Genomic DNA, 18,493 nt, shown 5'->3' on the forward strand with positions numbered 1-18,493 from the left:
CTCCCCGATCCTATCAGGGTTGTAGCTGTTGTATGAAGATTGAAATAGTTTACTTTATGTAGTGAGTTATCTAATTCTCACAATCACTCCACAAAATATGTAATGCTCATTTTGTAGCTCAGAAAACTGAAACCCAAAGAGATAAAGTGATTTATTTGTGTCACATGGACAGGATTTACAACCTGGTCTGGCTGCCTGTAAGATCCGTGTTTTTGGGTTTTGGGGTTTTTTTGAAGTACAGTCTTGCGTGGTCACCCAGGCTGGAGTGCAGTGGCACGATCAATGGTTCGCTGCAGCCCCGGCCTCCTGGGTTCAAGTGATCCACCCACCTCACCCTCCTGAGTAGCTGGGACTACAGTTATGCACCATCACACTGGGCTAATTTTTTTTTTTTTTTTTTTTTAAAGATAGGGGCTCACTATGCTACCCAGGTTGGTCTTGAACTCCTGGCCTCAAAGTGCTCCTGCACCCTCAGCCTACTAAAGTGTTGGGATTACAGGCGTGAGCCACTGTGCCCAGCCATGGTCTGTGTTTTTTACTTTATCTCATTGCTACCTCCCGATGCCAGATACCAGCCTAGTGCTGATGCTGCCTTTACATTTCAGTCTGTTCTGATTTCTGCCTTGGAGTCTGTATAATTCTGGAAGTGCTGGAATGAAGTACATGTTTGCTCTAGCTGTGATTGTTCGAAAGAATTGATTAAATAAGAGCAAAAAGGGATATTTTCAAAGAAAGCAGACTGGGTGCTTTAGTAACAGCCATTGAAATTGATAGTTGGAGGTACCAATTTCAATTCTTTCTGCAAGTAGGTGTTTAAGGCATACTGGCCACCTGTGAAAAGATTGTAAGTGTGAAAGAATAAATGTAACTGGGATTTTATGATATAGAGGTAGTACTGCCTCAGACTGACTGAGAGTTAGCTGTACATGAGATGGGTCTCTCTTCTCTGCTCCTTTGTTGTGGACTTACTCTCAGTCATTCAGTTTCCTGATTTGCTCTCTTTAGCTCCAAGCACCTATTCTTTTTTCTTTTTTTTTGAGACGGAGTCTCACTCTGTTGCCAGGCTGGAGTGCAGTGGCCTGACCTCGGATCACTGCAAGCTCTGCCTCCTGGGTTCAAGCAATTCTGCTGCCTCAGCATCCCAAGTAGCTGGGACTACAGGCGCACACCACCACACCCAGCTAATTTTTTTGTATTTTTAGTAGAGACGGGGTTTCACCATGTTGGCCAGGACGGTCTCGGTCTTCCAACCTTGTGATCTGCCTGCCTTGGCCTCCCAAAGTGCTGGGATTACAGGCGTGAGCCACCGTGCCTGGCGCACCTATTCTTTAAAAGCAAAATTGATATAAATGGGCTTTGTAGTTGAGACCTAGAGTCCAGTCCTGGTTCCGAGCCTTAATTGAATTTCAGAGCTCCATGGAGAGCCTGTTTCTTCATCAGAAATTAATTATTTCTATGAACATTAAGTAAATATCTGCCTTTAGCCAGGCCCTGTGCTCGTGTTTGCAGAATCTGAGACCTTGGGCTGTTTGCAGTCTAATGGGGAAAACAAATGCAAGTAAAGAGACATAGTATAGTATGATCAGTGATTTCAGAGCAGTGTGTATGGGATACTATCGAAGCAAAGGGTGTGAGGGGACTCAATGTGGCAGCATAGTAGATTCTCACCATATTCTTTTGAGAATCAAATAAGGTAATGTATGTGCTACAGGTTATAAATGGTAGGTTGTTAGTCCCTGATGCCCCATTAGATCTCTGTACACAAACACACGTGTTATTCTATGCCACTGGTAGTTCACCACATGCACCAGTCTTTTCCCCCAGCTTGTAGGTGTTTCCCTCTGCAAGAAACAGCCAGTGGTGCTAAAGAAGGAGAGGTGGAGAGGTGTGTTCCCTTCTGTGTGTAGTATTTTCTTTTTTTTGAGACGGAGTCTCGCTCTGTCGCCCAGGCTGGAGTGCAGTGGCTAGATCTCAGCTCACTGCAAGCTCCGCCTCCCGGGTTCCTCAGCCTCCCGAGTAGCTGGGACTACAGGCGCCAGCCACCTCGCCTGGCTAGTTTTTTGTATTTTTTAGTAGAGACGGGGTTTCACCGTGTTAGCCAGGATGGTCTCGAACTCCTGACCTCATGATCCGCCCGTCTCGGCCTCCCAAAGTGCTGGGATTACAGGCTTGAGCCACCGCGCCCGGCCTGTGTGTAGTATTTTCAAGGTGGAGACTGAATAGGAAACAACACAATGCTTAAGAATACTGTCAATTAGTGATCAGTTGGCTAGTAGATGTGCTTTTGGGGACACAACTCTTTGAATCTAATGAGTTGTTGGCTTAACTGATTGCTCTGTCTTTATCCAGAGCTGTTAGCAAATCAGTGATGCTTGTTGAGAAAAGTGAGAGTGTTGGCTTGTATTTACTTGCTTTGGTTCCTAGGACTAATTAAGTATCCATTTCGTGACCTTCTCTTCCTTCCACTATCCAGAGAGGACAGATTTTTACTGAAAATGGCACACTCTTGGCTTGGATTTATGTATTCATATCACAGAATATTTTTTGGCCCCTACTGTTTTCCACATACTGTTCTATGTACTTGAAATAACATTGATGAAAAACAAAGATACCTGCTCACATAGAGCTGCTTTCTGTATTAGTTGTGGTCCTTTGGTAGAGAAAGGCGTGGGTAGACAATAAACAATGAGTATAATGGATATGTAAACTATATAATATATTAGAAGATAAGAAGTGCCATGGGAAAAAGGAAAAGCAGAACTTGTTAAAAAGGGAGTACCAGGAGTACATTGGTCAGGGTGAGTAGGCCTCATTGTTAAGGTGCGCTATCAGTAGTCTTGAAGGATTATCATATCCATACCAGCACAATCTGCCAGAAAGTTTTTCCTTAGTAGAACTGTACTGGTTTTCATACAATCAATCACCAAATCCTTCCAGAATCATATTGGTCGGGCCTGAAATGCTACCACCTTTGAATTAGATTTTGATGAAGGGAAGATAGAGGGGGAGCACCCTTGATTCAAGGCTGAAAACGGAGAACCTTCGCCTCCTTCAGGATGCAGGCAGCCACAAGCTCAAGAGAGAGATCCTCAGAGTAGCCCAATCATTTCACGCTAATGCTGCTTAATAATATGTTAAGTCTTTAGGGTATAGAATACAATAGTCTCTGTCCTTAATTAAGGAGCTTAACGTCTTATGAATTTCTAGATCTATATGTACTTTTTATTTAGTTTTGAATAGGAAATAACAGTGCTATATAACTACATTTTAAAAATATGTACAATAGTTTAATTTATAATTTATTTTCTCCTTTTATTTCCAAAAAGAGTTTGAAGTGACTTAAATTAAAATACAAATATAAATATACACAGGAGAGGGAAAACTGGATCAAGATCAGAAATCATATTGGTTAAAGGAAAGATAATTGTATAAAGATTGAACCAGAGATTCTCTTTTCTGAAAATAGATTTATTGTTTTTGTAAAAATCATATAGAAAATAGTAGTCACCTGAATTCCCTCCATCTAGAAATTGTTATATATATGTTTATGTACAAATTTAACATGAATGGGACCATCCTGTATTTTCTGTAAATTAAGTAATTAGGGAAATTGAGTATTACTTTAGGTTGAAGTTTCCTGATAGGGCAAAAAAGGGATACAGAGAGTTCTATCTTTGTATATTATATATATATTTTTTTATATTATTATATTTATAATATATATATATTACCATTATGTATATCCAGCAAACATATTTAAAAACTGTGTGGTGTCAGATGCTAATGTGCTAGGCTATCAGGAATTCAGAGAATAAGCAGTCACAGCTTTTGCCTTAAGAAGCTTACTTGGACTGCCAACATCAAGGACTTGAGTAATGTGATGGCCATTGTCTTCAGTAGCCGTGCTGCCAAAGCTTTACCAACATTCTACTAGGACAATCCTTTTGCCAGCCCTAGTAACAGCTTGGGTATAGTATTGACTCAAGGAATAGTCACTGGGGGTCTGGCCCCCTTCTCCACAGTGAGCCCTCTATAAGCCTCATGCCACAAGGCACTTGTGTAGCTTGAGTCTGGGTGTCTCATTCTATATTGCACTCTGACCCAGTCCAGCTAAAGGCTAAGCCACAGAGTCCCAGAATGATCACTGTGACTTAGCATAGCCTTCACCGGCTTGTGCAAATATACACAGCCTTCAGCTAAATTCAATTAGTTTTTCTTTAAGAAGGGAAAGAAATCCAATTTTACCAAACATGGACAGACGGTGGAAGGCACTTTGATGTTACAACCTCTCGGTGATGCTTTACTTAGTCACAAGTTCATAAGCAAGAAGGCTTAATTACTTGGGAAAACACAGGATTAAAACTGGACACAATGGCTGAGTATCCGCTCTCGGGCGACTTGATTCGAACCCATGCACCCAGTTCGTGTGTGGTGCAAACTTTGATGTGTGCTATGACAAGCTGAAAGTCATGACCCCCTTGGGGAAGCTCCTTCAGATGGCATTTGCAGGATGTGTAGGCGGAGAGGCAGGGCCTGCCAGGCCTGTTTGCTCAGCTTTGATGTCCAAGCAGCCACAGGCTCCGCTATTTGCTGTTCCACTGAGGGATAGATTGGGAGCCTCCTACCTTTCCCAGTGAACAATGACCAGCAATGAACTGTGACGACTGTTGACCATTCCAGAAGTCTGGCAGACCAGAACAGGGCTTTGGGAGGTGCAAAGCCTGGGGGGCCAAAAGCTGTTCATAGGACAGTCATTTCTCCAGATATAGCTTTCCTTAAAGCTCTAGTGTTGTTAGGTGCTTGCAATGGAGATAAAAATAGTCTCATGAGTTTTAGCAGGTTTTAAGTACTCCTTGGCCCTCTGTTCCAGCAGCACTAAGATATTTGTAAATTGGAAGTTTAAGTCGTTCCTAGTCCCTTAGTTACAGTATATGTGCAGAGGATAGTGGTTTGGAAGAAAAATTGTATGACTTAGATTCTTATAATTTCTAATTCATAAAAAAAGATGTCAAAACATCTATCTTATAAAGCAGTAGTACCCAGAACATATAAAGAAGTCTTACAAATCAATAATTTTAAAAAATCAAATTTTTTTAAATGGGCAAAAGATTTGAGCAGATGCTTCATCAAAAAAGAAATGGGTGGCAAATAAGCACATGAAAACATACTCAGTGCAAACTCAAGTCACAATGAGATACCACTACATACCTACTACGGTAGCTAAAATTTAGGAAAACTGCCAATACCAAGGGCTGACAAGGATACAGAACAATATTGATAAATCACTGATAGGAATGCATAATGGTATAGCCACATTGGAAAACACTTTGGCAGTTTCTTATAACGGTAAAGTATACATTTACCATACCACACAGCAATAGCAACTCCTAGGTATTTGTCTAAGAGAAATAAAAACATACATCTGCAGAAATACCTGTATGTAAATATTTATAGCAGCTTTATTCATGACCACCAAAAACTGGAAATAACGCAAATTTCCATCAACTGGTGAATGGACAAATTGTAGTACATCCATACAGTGAAAATAGCCAAACAAACAATAACAACAACAAAAGCACCATGCTAAGCTAAAACCAACACAAAAAACCACCTACTCTGTAATTCCTTGTATATGACATTCTGGAGAAGACAGAATTTTAGGGACAGAAATCAGATTGGTGGTTGCTAGTGTTTGGGAATGGGAGGAGAATATAAAGGAACTTTGGGGGATGATGGAGAAGTATTCCATATCTTGATTATCATGTAGGTTACATGAGTGTATATAATTATCAAAATTCATTAAATTATATATCTTGAAAAGGATGAATTTTATGATGTGTAAATGCTACTTCAGTAAACTGACTTTAAAAACTTTTAAAAAAGCTGTCATCCATCTCTTGATTTTCATTATTAATTGTGACCAGTGGCATACTGAGAATGTATGTTAGTAGTATCAAAATTAATTCATATTGTTAATGGTCACCTGGAATGTTGTGAATTCTTATTGTCGATGATATCTCACATTAGAGTGATATGCATTCTGATTTTTAGTAGGGAATGAAGATTTGTCAGTTCCTACTATCAGTGATGTAATGAAGTGTAATTACTGATGAATAGTGATAAATTCACTTTATGAGTAGTATACAGTGGACTTGTATAAATTCATAAAGTATATGATTCTTCATTCCAGCAAGGAGAAAGTTGAGGGTACAGACTGGGAGCTTGCCTCTCCCCCACCATTCTTGGGTTCCTTATCTCTGGACTGTCATGCAGGGAGACCACCTATATAGTGAGGCCATTGTGGTGCTTCAGGAACCAAAGATCCTGAAAAGGGAGGCTGGTGTGGGGAGATTTTGATTTGATCCTGCTTGGGCTTGGTGGTGGCTTTTGCAAGCCCCTGCCTCAGAGAAGGTGAGAACTGCAAGGCAGAGCATGAAGCACAGCAGAACTGTTTGAAATTCCCCACAAGAGTCTCCCTCCCTCCTTCTGCCTTTTCTCCCCGAGTGCATTTCATCAGTGTCGGAAGGACTGGTTCCCGGCACTGCCTTCCCTGCTTGGCCAGGGTCCCTGAGGAACTGAGCTAATGAGTGGATAACACGCATTTGCCAAGGCCTTCCTGGATGTGGTACCTGGGCTTTGTTAATTTTAAAGTGCTGCCATCCTTGGCTGAAGACCATTCAATTCCCTCTCACAGCAGTCATTTATTTTTAGCATTTGCTTATTTTCCCTCTGCCTTACTAAGGGGAGAGGGTGCGTTAAACCCTGTCTTTAAAAAAACAATAGCCTAAGCCAGACTGCTGTCCTACAGAAGAGGTTTTAAAGGCCTTCCTTTGTGGACCCCAACAGCTCCATGCGTGTTCTTAGAGCGAAGAGCAGGTGCTGCTCTTGCAGCTAGACCCCTGGCAGCCTCCCTGGGAGGCTCTCCTTCCTTGCTGGCTAGCTATATGTGGGGCAGGTAGAGTACCAGTGTACCTGTGCTTGAAAGTAAGTCCTTAGGGAGCCTAACCAACCACATGGAAGTTAGGGGCGTAGAGCCTTTTCCGTCTTTTAACCTACTCTTGGTCTGGCTTCATGCTGTAGAGTAGGGCTTCCTTCTGCCCAAGGAGGCTGGGCTTTGTGCTGTGTGATCTCCTGACTGTAGTAATGATGATGGCAATAGTTGATTGGGTGCTTTCTGTGTGCCAAGCCCATGTCAAGCACTTCCCATGTTGGGTCTAATCCTCAGGGCAATCTTGAAAGGGAGGGATTATTATTCCTATTTTACAGATAGGGAAAATGAAGCTCAGAGTTGCCCAAGTTTGTCCAGTTAGTAAAAGAAGGAGCCAGGATTTGAAGCTGGGCCTTTCTGAACCCCAAACCCTTGCTCTTTCCACTGAACTACACTGCCTATGGAGGGAAGGGGCAGGGAGCAAGGCTATGGGATGGACCAAAGGATGCTGGGACCAGGAGTCAAGTCGGCTCTATCAGGGTTTCTTGATGACCCATGATGTATTAGATGGATTTTGAGAAATGTAAAAACAGACAAGCCACTCTCCTTGTTCTCAAAAAGCTGACAGTCAGAAAAGGGATAGAAGTCCCACTTTGGAGAATGAGGCAGAATGTGTTAGTGCCACAGAGAAGAAAACGTAGAGTGCTGTGAAGGAGATGATGCTGTGTAGAGGCAGCATCATGAAAAGAGGCCCTTTCAGAGGAGTCAGGCCTTGAAAGATGGACAGGATTTGATTGGTAACATAGGGAGTAGGGGGAGAGCATTTCCAGAAGGACCATTGTGAGCATAGGCTCACAAAGTTGGAAAGTAGAGATGTGCTAGTAGGAGCAACTGGCAGGGAACCCTAGAACATGGGACGCCTGAGCAGGGTACCTTGATATAGGCTGGCTTTTGTTACAGGTGGCCACCAGCCCAGTGCAGGACAGTACCCAGTATTCCCCAACAAAGGGTGGGTGAGGGTGCTGGCCAAGTGCCCAGAATGCCAGCACCGTGCCCCCAGAAAAGTGTGCTGGGCTTGACGTTTCTCCCACCCCTATTGCTATGGCCGATTATCTCTGAGTAACAAAGAGTCATTTCTAATCCCATTTGGAATCGTTGCTCAAGATAATCCTGTTTTGTGGTAATGATATTCCAATTCCAGCATGCACCCGTAGTTTGGCAGACACATGCCTCAACCCCAGGCAACTCAAGCCACTGCTCCCTGGAAATCAGTGCCAGCTCATTTGCCTAACCTGACAGTCTCAGGGTACGCTTCCTGGGCCCAGTGCTCTATTCTGTTCTGGGGTTCTGTGTTCAGTGCTGTCTTCGTGGAGAGTGGCAGTTGGGGATAGGAGAGCATCCAGGGTTCATTCAGTTCAGCTGCTTAGGGGAGGGTGCTCCATCTCTAGGAACTGTGAGATGGTCTAGTCCTGTACCTCTTCTTCGAGAGACTTCTTTAAAAACAACTGTACCATAAGCTGCTGATTTTTTTTTTTTTTTGAGACGGAGTCTTGCTCTGTCACCCAGGCTGGAGTGCAGTGGCGCGATCTTGGCTCACTGCAAGCTCCGCCTCCTAGGTTTACGCCATTCTCCTGCCTCAGCCTCCCGAGTAGCTGGGACTACAAGCGCCCGCCACCTCACCCAGCTAGTTTTTTGTATTTTTAGTAGAGACGGGGTTTCACCGTGTTAGCCAGGATGGTCTCGATCTCCTGACCTCGTGATTCGCCCACCTTGGCCTCCCAAAGTGCTGGGATTACAGGCTTGAGCCACCGCGCCCGGCCTCATAAGCTGCTGATTTTAACAGAGCTGCCAGGCTGGTGGGTCAGGGGTCGGCAGTAGGTATGATTTCTGGCTTTTAGTAAGATATTTGGATGTCTCTAATGACATCTATATGAGTAAAATTATGATGTAAAAAATAGTATAGTCAGACTAATAAATGTAAATGATCTGGTTCATTGTTTATGTATGAATGGACATCAGACTAGAGAGCAGGCTTGAGTGGTGAGCCATGGGGCCCTGTCCTGTTCAGTATTTTATATCACTGATTTCATTGAGGTCATTGATAAATTCCAACAGAGTAAAGGAAGCTTGAGGAAGTACTAATATATTGGGTGAAAAAATAGGGAACATTAAATAATACCTCAGTGGGCTAGAGCAATGGTTAAATCTGTGTTGATAAAAACTAACAGGGATAAGTATATGGGTCAACAATTAAAATAAAAACCAACTGTAAAACCCAATGTGCAAAACTTAGCAATACTAAAAGTAAAGCCTAGAAGCTGACTAAAAACCCAATATGTTGTCTGCTGTGCAATATCAGGCCCCAGAAGTGAATTGATTCAACAAATATTGACTGCCCTGTATAGGCTTTATGTGTGAGGAGATGGAAATAGTCAAGGCACAGTCCCTGCTTTGGGGAGCATCCAGTCTACTTATGTATACTATGGTAGTGAAGAATAGGGGCTCTGGAGTGAAGATGCCTGAGTTGAAGACCTCGCTCTGCCTCTTACAGTTCTTAGCTTCCCCATCTGCAAGATGGGAATAACAGTGGCACCTACCTCAGCATAAGGTGGTTGCAAAGATTAAAGTGCACATAAAACTATTTAGTGTAGTGCATAAGTAGGTATCTGCTGCTGTTATTAATTTGTTTTTCTTTTTATTGTTACTTTCACCCAAGTCTAAGAGATATGCCAGCCTGATCATACTGTTCTGGATCATTTGCCTAGAGAGAGCCTAGTCTGGGTCCATACTATAATAAGTTCTAACATCTAGGGCCTGACCACACTTGCCTTAGGTTTGGTAAGCATGTATTATGAACCACAAATTGAAAGACATGGAAGTGTATTTAGAACTAGGCTGAAGATGTAAAATTGGGATTATCTTGGAAACCCTGTTGTGGGTGATCTTGATTCCCTGGCCATCTGCTTAACGTGCCATACCTTCCTTGAGCCTTGCCCCTAATTACATCACCTCTGTCCGGGTTCACCACTGATTTTACCCTTGTCCATCTCAAACAGACTCCTTCTTATCCCAGCTAGCTGCTATGACCTGCTTTGCTTTAACTGCCATCTGAAAATATCACTGTACCTGGTACTATGCAGTAAGGGCTTAGTAATTATGGGATAATAAGACAGACTAATGGATGGTCAGCTGGGTGAGAGCCAGTGTGGTTTAGGGGAATCTACACCAAGTTCAGACTCAGACAGACCTGGATTCGACTCTTGGTTCCTGTGCTTATTTAATGTGTACACTTGGGTAACTCATATTATCTTGCTGAGCCTTAGTTTACTTATTTATAAAATAGGACTGGTACCTCATTGCAAGTTGTTATAAGCATCTGAAATAGTGAATATAAGGTGTCTAACACACTGTGGCCGCTTTATTATAATTATTGATCTTTGCCTTTTGAGGTAAATAAGTAAAAATTATCCTCATTTGAGGAAAATGGAGCACATTTTCTATACAGGTACCTTATTTCCTACCCAATCTTTAATTCATTTCCTTAGGAATCTGGCTTTAAAAAGAAAACTGTTCTCCCTGCCCTCTTTACTCTCAGCTCATGTCCCCATGCCACAGGACTTGTAGATTTAACAAATGCTAGTGCCTTTGGTTGGGCCACCCGGCTTTCCTGACCAGCCAGAGACCAGGTTACTGAATGAGCCACAACTCATTTGACTTTCCAGCAGACTTCCTGAACTGCGACCTCTTCGCTTCCTCCCCTCATCGAGGTGTGCACTGAGTTGAGAAGAGGTCACTCTTTGTCTTCTCCTTGGGACCCGTGACACTCATCACAGTGATCCTATGCTTCAGATGTGGGGGGTAGGGAGGAGGAGGAGTTAGGAGAGCTTCTTGTGAAGCTCAACATTGTGTAGGGATGACCTGGAGCTGAGATCACTGCCCTTCTTGCTTCACCAACTCCAGCTGCTCGCCAGCCGTCTTTGACACGCGCCTGGCCCAACACAAGCCTGACCTCACACCACAGGTTTTCTCGCTCTTGCCTAAACAATGTGAGCACCCCAACCCCCTCTGGCCACTGAAAGCAGAAAGCCTAAACATCGATCGAAGTAACTGCTCTCCTATTTATTGTGACTCCCCACCACCCTGAAAGCAAGAGCCCATCACGGTCAGTGTGAGCCAACCTTCCTACATGTGCTCCCACTTTTAATCTAATTACAGCCTGATCAGCAAATTAATTTCGCTGTGGCTCCAAAGGGAGTTCCATGAATCTCAGGAACTGCCGCTTAGGGACCACCCTCCTGTTCATTTCCTCAGCTTTGTCTGGGAACTTTCTGTAGCCCAAGAAGGAGCTACTACTCAGAAGAGGAAGATAGAGGTTTTCCACAGCTAAACCACCTGCAGCCTAGTTGGGACCTTCATGTGGGAGAAGGCTGAGCAGGGCAGAGACAGCTGCTGTCCATCTTTCTCTCCCGTGTTCCATCAAATAAAATAGTGATTTCATTTATTCATCTTTCATTTATTTATTCATGCACTCATTCAGAAAACATCTATGATCCAGGCACTGGGCAGGGAGCTGGGAAATAAGGTTGAGACATGGCCTTTGCCCCCATAGTCTAGTGGGAAAGGCAAATAAAAGTAAGCAGGCCATCATGATACAATATGAGGGTCACCTACCATGGGGGTGAGAACTGGGTGCTGTGCAGACAAAGAGAAAGAGCATGGACTCAGATTGGGAATCAGAGAAGATTCAGTTGAGTTGGTGGTGGCGTCACCAAGGAGCCCTGAAGGTGAATGAACACCAACCAACTGAAGGAGGGGACAGGAGGTGGCATCTTTGATGGCCCTTGGTGTACTTCAGGGAGTTCATTGTTTTCACTGGGTCTTTAATGTTTCAGCCCCAAAGATTACTGGATCATATAGGAATGAGGACTTCTATAATTGAGAGACTCCCTGAAAGGGATTAACTTCTGGAACAAATGGTCAGGTTCAATTAATATGTAAATAAAAGAGATAGGACTTCAACCCTTTTTGAAAAAAATCATCCTTCTATGTTGCCGCATGTATATCCAGCCTGTTGCTTCTAACTGCTGCATCGTGTTTCATAGTGTGTGACTACCACGTTTACCTTATCCATCCCCCGAGTGGTGGACACTTGATGGCCCGCAACTCCCCACTGCCACAGAATGCTGGGATGAACCATTTCTTGTGTTGCCCTTTATGGACCTGCATAAGAATTTTTCTGGGAATTATATAGTCAGGAGCAGAAGTGCTTGGTCATAGGGTAAAGTGCTTTAATGAAGTCCTACAAGATTGGCTTTCAGAATGGCTGCACCAGTCTGTACCCTAACAGTGCATGAAGAGTCCCAGATCCTCATGTCTTCACCAACACTTGCCATTTTTCAGCTGTCTAACATTTGTCAATATGTTGAATTTACAGTGATATCTCATTTTAATTTGCATTTCTGTAATAACAAATGAACTTGAACATTTTCTTTATGTACCTAGTAATAATCTTTTTTTAGTTTCCTCCTCTAGGCTGTTCATATCCTTGCCTCATTTTTGGGGGGCCTTCTTTTTCTTTTTTCTTTTTTTTTTTCTATTTCCTTTTTTTGAGACAAGAGTCTCGCTCTGTTGCCCAGGCTGGAGTGTAGTGGTGTGATCTTGGCTCACTGCAACCTCTGCCTCCTGGGTTGAAGTGATTCTCCTGCCTCAGCCTCCCAGTTGGCTGAGATTACAGGCGTCTGCCACCACACCCAGCTAAGTTTTGTATTTTTAGTAGGGACGGGGTTTTACCATGTTGGCCAGGCTGGTCTCCAACTCCTGGCTTCAAGTGATCTGCTTGCCTCAGCCTCCCGGAGTGCTGGGATTATAGGCATGAGCCACTGCGCATGGCCTGTTGGGCTTTCTGATCCTGGCATTTCTGTCAAAACCTTATTTGGGGCAAAGTGCTCCTACAGACTGTTAACCACCTGAAAGTCAGTATTGGGAAGTGAAGGGAATTTTATTGCCCCCATAGTCTAATGGGAAAGGCAAATAAAAGTAAGCAGGCCATCATGATATGATATGAGGGTCACCTACCACAAGGGTGAGAACTGGGTGCTGTGCAGACAAAGAAAACTAGCATAAAAGAGGGAATAAAAGTCAGCATTGGGAAGTGAATATAACATACTTGTGCCATAGACATTCTCTGCTTCCCCAAATTAGTAAGGGTAATAGGGTATCTGGAGATTATCCCTAGCCTTTGAGGGTTGTACTACCATGAGAGGCCAAATCTTTAGCTGGTTGAGAGAATGGCTAATAATCTTTTTTTTTTTTTTGCCCAGGCTGGAGTGCAGTGGCACAACCACAGCTTACTGTAGCCTTGACCTCCTGAGCTCAAGCAATCCTCCCGAGTAGCTGGAATTACAGGCATGTGTCACCACACCTGGCTAATTTAAAAATTTTTTTAAGAGATAGGATCTCACTGTGTTGCCCAGGCTGGTCTTAAACTTCTGGGCTCAAACGATCCTCCTGCGTCAGTCTCTCAGAGTGCTGGAATTATAGGTATGAGCCACCATGCCTGCCAGAGAATTGCTGATATTCTTAAGCCTTTACCCAGTGAGTGTCTGTGGAGTAATTCCTTTGAGTGGAAGTGTTTCCTGATACAGAAAAACATAATTGAGTGGCCTGGTGTACTCTGCCTCCTTTAATCCAACTGTTAAGACCGTGAAGGCCTAACCTTATACCACAACCCATTTGGTACCAGCTACTCAAATTTAAGACAGTAATAGTGAAACCAGAACCTACCATATGGCAGCCAGTATGCCAGCACCAGAATGAAGGAGAAGTTGCTATTGTCCTATTGTCCTTTAATGGATCAGCTCCATTAGCAGTGCCTACCTTCCTCTGTGCCATCAGATTCGGTTCTTATTGCTCACTCTGTATTCTGTGTATCAGCCAGGGGGACTGACTCACCATCCTCTCCCCATGTAAGTCACCTTCTCCCAAATGCTGTTTTGAGTTGGGGATTTCTTTCTGCTTCAGCAGAAAACAAAAGAGGCAGAAATCATTCCATTTCCATTGTCTCCTTACTGCTGCTCCTGGATGCTGCTGCTTTTGCCTTGCCTTGACTTTTGGTACCAGTGTAATCCTTGGTTTCTGGCTACTCACTTGGTTTATAATCTATTCTGCCTCACCCTCTAGTTCTTGACCTCTGCCCTGATATACACCTTTGCTGCCTGGTGTGTGGCCCTTGATTTTATTTTGACTGTGAACTTCTTGGCACTCCCTGGTGTTGGCCTACTGCTAAGCCTGTTTTCACCATCCTTGCCTTAGATTTCTCTAACCCGGCTAGCCTCCTACTCTGTTTCTGCCCTGCTGTATGCTATATGCTGTAGTTTCAGTGAGGTTCTTTTGGTGATCAAAGCTAGTGGGCTGGCTTCTCCAAGAAGGGCCTGACCCCATTGGAGCTCTGGGTTAGATGCTTTATAAGTACATGAAGGCTGTTGAACAAAAAACCTACTGGCCGTATGGCAAGGGGTTTGATGCCACTGTTGGCTACTGAGCAGCCATGGTTTCTTTAGCCCTGTCTATACCCCACAGTGGTGCTGATGCCTTTTGAGTATTATTAAAAGTGAAGGGAGGGCCGGGCACGGTGGCTCACCCCTGTGATCCCAGCACTTTGGGAGGCTGAGGCAGGCGGATCATGAGGTCAGGAGATTGAGACCATCCTGGCTAACATGGTGAAACGCTGTCTCTACTAAAAATACAGAAAATTAGCCGGGCATGGTGGTGGATGCCTGTAGTCCCAGCTACTCAGGAGGCTGAGGCAGGAGAATGGCATGAACCTCGGAGGCGAAGCTTGCAGTGAGCTGAGATAGCACCACTGCACTCCAGCCTGCGCGACAGAGTGAGATTCTGTCTCAAAAACAAACAAACAAAAAAAAAGTTAAGGGAATCTTCTCTGAGGTTTCAGGATGAGTCACTGTCTTGGATGCTTAGCTCCTTTGGCCTCCAAGTTTGTGAAGTGAATTGCCCATTCCCTTTGATTGGGTTAGCAGCCATAGGGTCGATCCTAGTCACTCTCTTCTCCCCACCCTGCCAGACCACTGTCTGCCCTCCGGGACCAAGGGCAACATACGTGGTTGCTTGGACACGTCCTACAGCCTGCAAATTGGACAGATGGAATCAATACTCATGAACCTGGAGAGGCCCAGGTAGCACAGTTAGTGACACTAGCTGCCTGGAGGGACAGCATGCCATGGGAGGGAGTGTGATTGAATGGTGATTGGACACAGCAGCTGAGGATTAACCAAATTACGTCTCTTTGAGTTTAGATAGACACTTGGATTTTAACACACATCAACTTGTGCAGAATATAGAAGAGCTGCCTTCTTAACACAGGAGTGTGCCAGCACGAGTGCTGGGGTGGTCAGGTATAGATCTGGTGCCCATCACAGCCCAGATTCATGTGATTATTGCTAAGATTATACAAACAGAGGGTAAAGAGCTTAGATTTGTGGAGCTTTTTTTTTTTTTTTTTAATGTGTCAGGCACTATGGAGTTTTACATACTTATAACCTGCACGGCAGCCATCATTATCTCCATTATTCTGGTAAGGAAATGAAGGCCCAGAGGTGTAGTAACTGGTCCAAGAACACACAATCAGTAAATGATAGAGCTTTGATTTGAACACAGGTCTCTCTGTGCTTGTTATAAAATGTCATGCTGTCTTCCCAGTTTAGATGTCTTAATTCATATGTCTCCTGACTTCTCTCAGTCCAACCATAGGGCCAGGTACATAGTAATAATAACTAACATTCATTGAGCAGTTGTTATGTGTCAGACATTGCTCTAAGCTACTTTATGTGTATTAACACAATGATGAGCTAGATACTCTTATTATCCCTAATAATTATTATGAGGCCACAAAATGGTGGTTTTCTAATTTCATCATTCCTTCTACAATTATTAGTTTTCATTCTATAGTAAGACAGAACTTTCCCTTCTCTCCGATTTACTTATTTATTAATTTTCAATGTGGACTTCAATGGAGAATCTTATTTTACTCAGTGGGTTATAATTATATATAATTAGTGGGTTATAATCCATTACTGTCGTTATTCATTCTGATGCTCTGTTCATCCCAGATTTTACAGCCAGTTTTCTTGACTTCTGTGCCATACTACTTCTCTATCAGACATTGTTTTGCAGTGCTTTCAATTAGTTTGCCTATCTGTATCTGCCTTATTATACCCTCTTGGCTTTAAACATTCTGGGAAATAGGAAGACTAACTAATGCCAATTTTAATCCAAATTGTGTATAAACTGAGAGTAAATAGTCTCCAAATGAGAACCTGACAGACTCTTCTATGAATTAAATATATGAGTTTTAGACAGGTGTTAGCTGCTTAGAGACCCTTCCCATTTCTCGTTGAAATCTTAATTCATATGCTGGATAAATTACCCTTGAAGGTAATTTTAAAAGTTATTTTAGGTAAGGTGAGTAGGCACAGAAGACTTACTTAACTATATTAAGTGACATATAGAAGAACCACTGCTACGTAGGAGATGGAGTCTGGTTTTGGGCTTACCTGTAAGGACTGTATCTTTGTGTGCATGGAAGTTGGTGGAATTTATTCATTCATTCAGCAAGTAATTGAATCAGATACTGTGCCTGTTGAAAGTAATGAAATTCAAACCAAATGGTACATGGGAAACCATCAACATTACCGGTTACAAATACTAAAAAACTAACAAGGAAGAGAAAACAAACTATAGTTTGGCTTTTTAATAGTTACGATAAGTAATTAGTTTGAAATGCTTACCACTTCTGCTTGCAGAAGCATTAGCAGTTTTGAAGGTTAGTAAGCAAAAGATAGACACCCTAAGAGAAAGATGGGCAAAGGACCTTAATAAGGGATTTGTGAAGAAGAAGCACAACCGACTGCTAAACATATTTTTTAAAAAATTCATCCTCACCAGTAATCAAGAAATGCAAATTGAAAGAGCAGTGTGATTCTATTTTCTGTTTTCCAGATTGACACATTCTGGAAAAAAAAGAAAAAAAACACTCTATTTTGGTAAAGGAAGGCACAGCAGTTACTCTCATACAGCATACTTTGCTAGTGAAAATAGAAATTAATACAATCTTTTTGCAAAGCCCTTAAAATGCTTATACTTTTTGATGTAAATTTTATCTCATATGAATTTATCCAAAGGAAAAATCAGAAATATTATGTTATTAAAATATTTAAAACAATCTTGTTTTATAATAGGGATTGCTTAAGTCAAGCGTGGAATAGTCTTATAGTGGAATACTATATAGCCATTTAAAACAATGTGGGTTTTTTTGTTGTTGTTTGAGATGGAGTCTTGCTGTGTTGCCCAGGCTCGATGCAGTGGCGCAATCTCGGCTTACTGCATCCTCCGCCTCCCGGATTCAAGCGATTCTCCTGCCTTAGCCTCCCAAGTAGCTGGGATTACAGACATACACCACCATTAATGTTAATTTTTGTATTTTTAATAGAGACAGGGTTTCACCTCGTTGGCCAGGCTGGTGTTGAACTCCTGACCTCAGGTGATCTGTCTACCTTGGCCTCCCAAAGTGCTGGGATTATAAGCATGAGCTACTGTGCCCTGCCACTAAAACAATGGAATAGACATATAATACATGAAAGGATTTATGTGCATTCAGAGAGAAAGTTTATACATGATCCCATTTTTATAAATAAAATTATGTATATATCAATTGAAGAAACTGGAAAGATGTTAGATGTTCTAAGACCTTTTCTTCTTTTGGTTATCTGTATTTTCTGTTTTTTTTTTTTATAGTGAACATGAGCCCTTTTTTTATTAGAAGGGAAAACAATGTATTAGTAGGAATATTACATAAATAGCAGGAAGAAGAAGGGAAGCTAACATGTGGAGCCCCTGCCTCTGGTCATACTCCCTCTTCTCACACAGCCACTGGAGTGATTTTTGTAATTGGAAAGGTTTGGAAGGAAACTTACCAATCTATAAATAGTAGTTAATCTTGGAATTTGGACTAAGGAGATGCATGTAAAGGGAGACCTTTAATGTTCCCATGTGCTTGAGAAGAATGTGTGTTGTACTGCTGTTGGATGGAATGTTCTGTATAGGTCTGTTATATCCATTTAGTCTAAAGTGTAGTTTAAGTCAGACATTTCCTTATTGATTTTCTTTCTGGATGACCTGTCCATTGCTGAAAGTAGGATATTGAAGTCCCTACTGTTTCTGTAGTATAGTCTGTCTTTCCCTTCCCATTGATTAATAGTTGCTTTATATATTTAGGTACTGTGATGTTAGGTGCATATATATTTACAATTCTTATAGTCTCTTAATTGACCCTTTTATTATTATATTATGACCTTCTTTGTCTCTTTATACAGTTTTGACTTAAAGTCTATTTTATTCCATATGAATCCTGGTACTTCTGCTCTCTTTTGGTTCCCGTTTGCATGCCGTATTTTTTTCCATTCCTTCATGTTCAATGTGTGTGTGTCCTTATAGGTAAAGTAAGTCTCTTGTAGGTAACATACAGTTGGGTCTTACTCTTTTTTTTTTTTT

At 42.4% G+C, this 18,493-nt stretch overlaps 1 protein-coding gene across 1 annotated transcript in view; it reads left to right on the forward strand.

Annotated features, from left to right (window-relative positions):
- The window catches only part of LOC105519631 (caseinolytic peptidase B protein homolog), a gene marked incomplete at its 3' end in the record, with an annotated part of 67,115 nt that overhangs the window by 36,580 nt on the left and 12,042 nt on the right, over positions 1 to 18,493 (forward strand). The window lies entirely within an intron of this gene.

Source organism: Colobus angolensis, unplaced genomic scaffold, assembly GCF_000951035.1.
Source record: "Colobus angolensis palliatus isolate OR3802 unplaced genomic scaffold, Cang.pa_1.0 Scaffold355, whole genome shotgun sequence".
NCBI classification, from domain to species: domain Eukaryota; kingdom Metazoa; phylum Chordata; class Mammalia; order Primates; family Cercopithecidae; genus Colobus; species Colobus angolensis.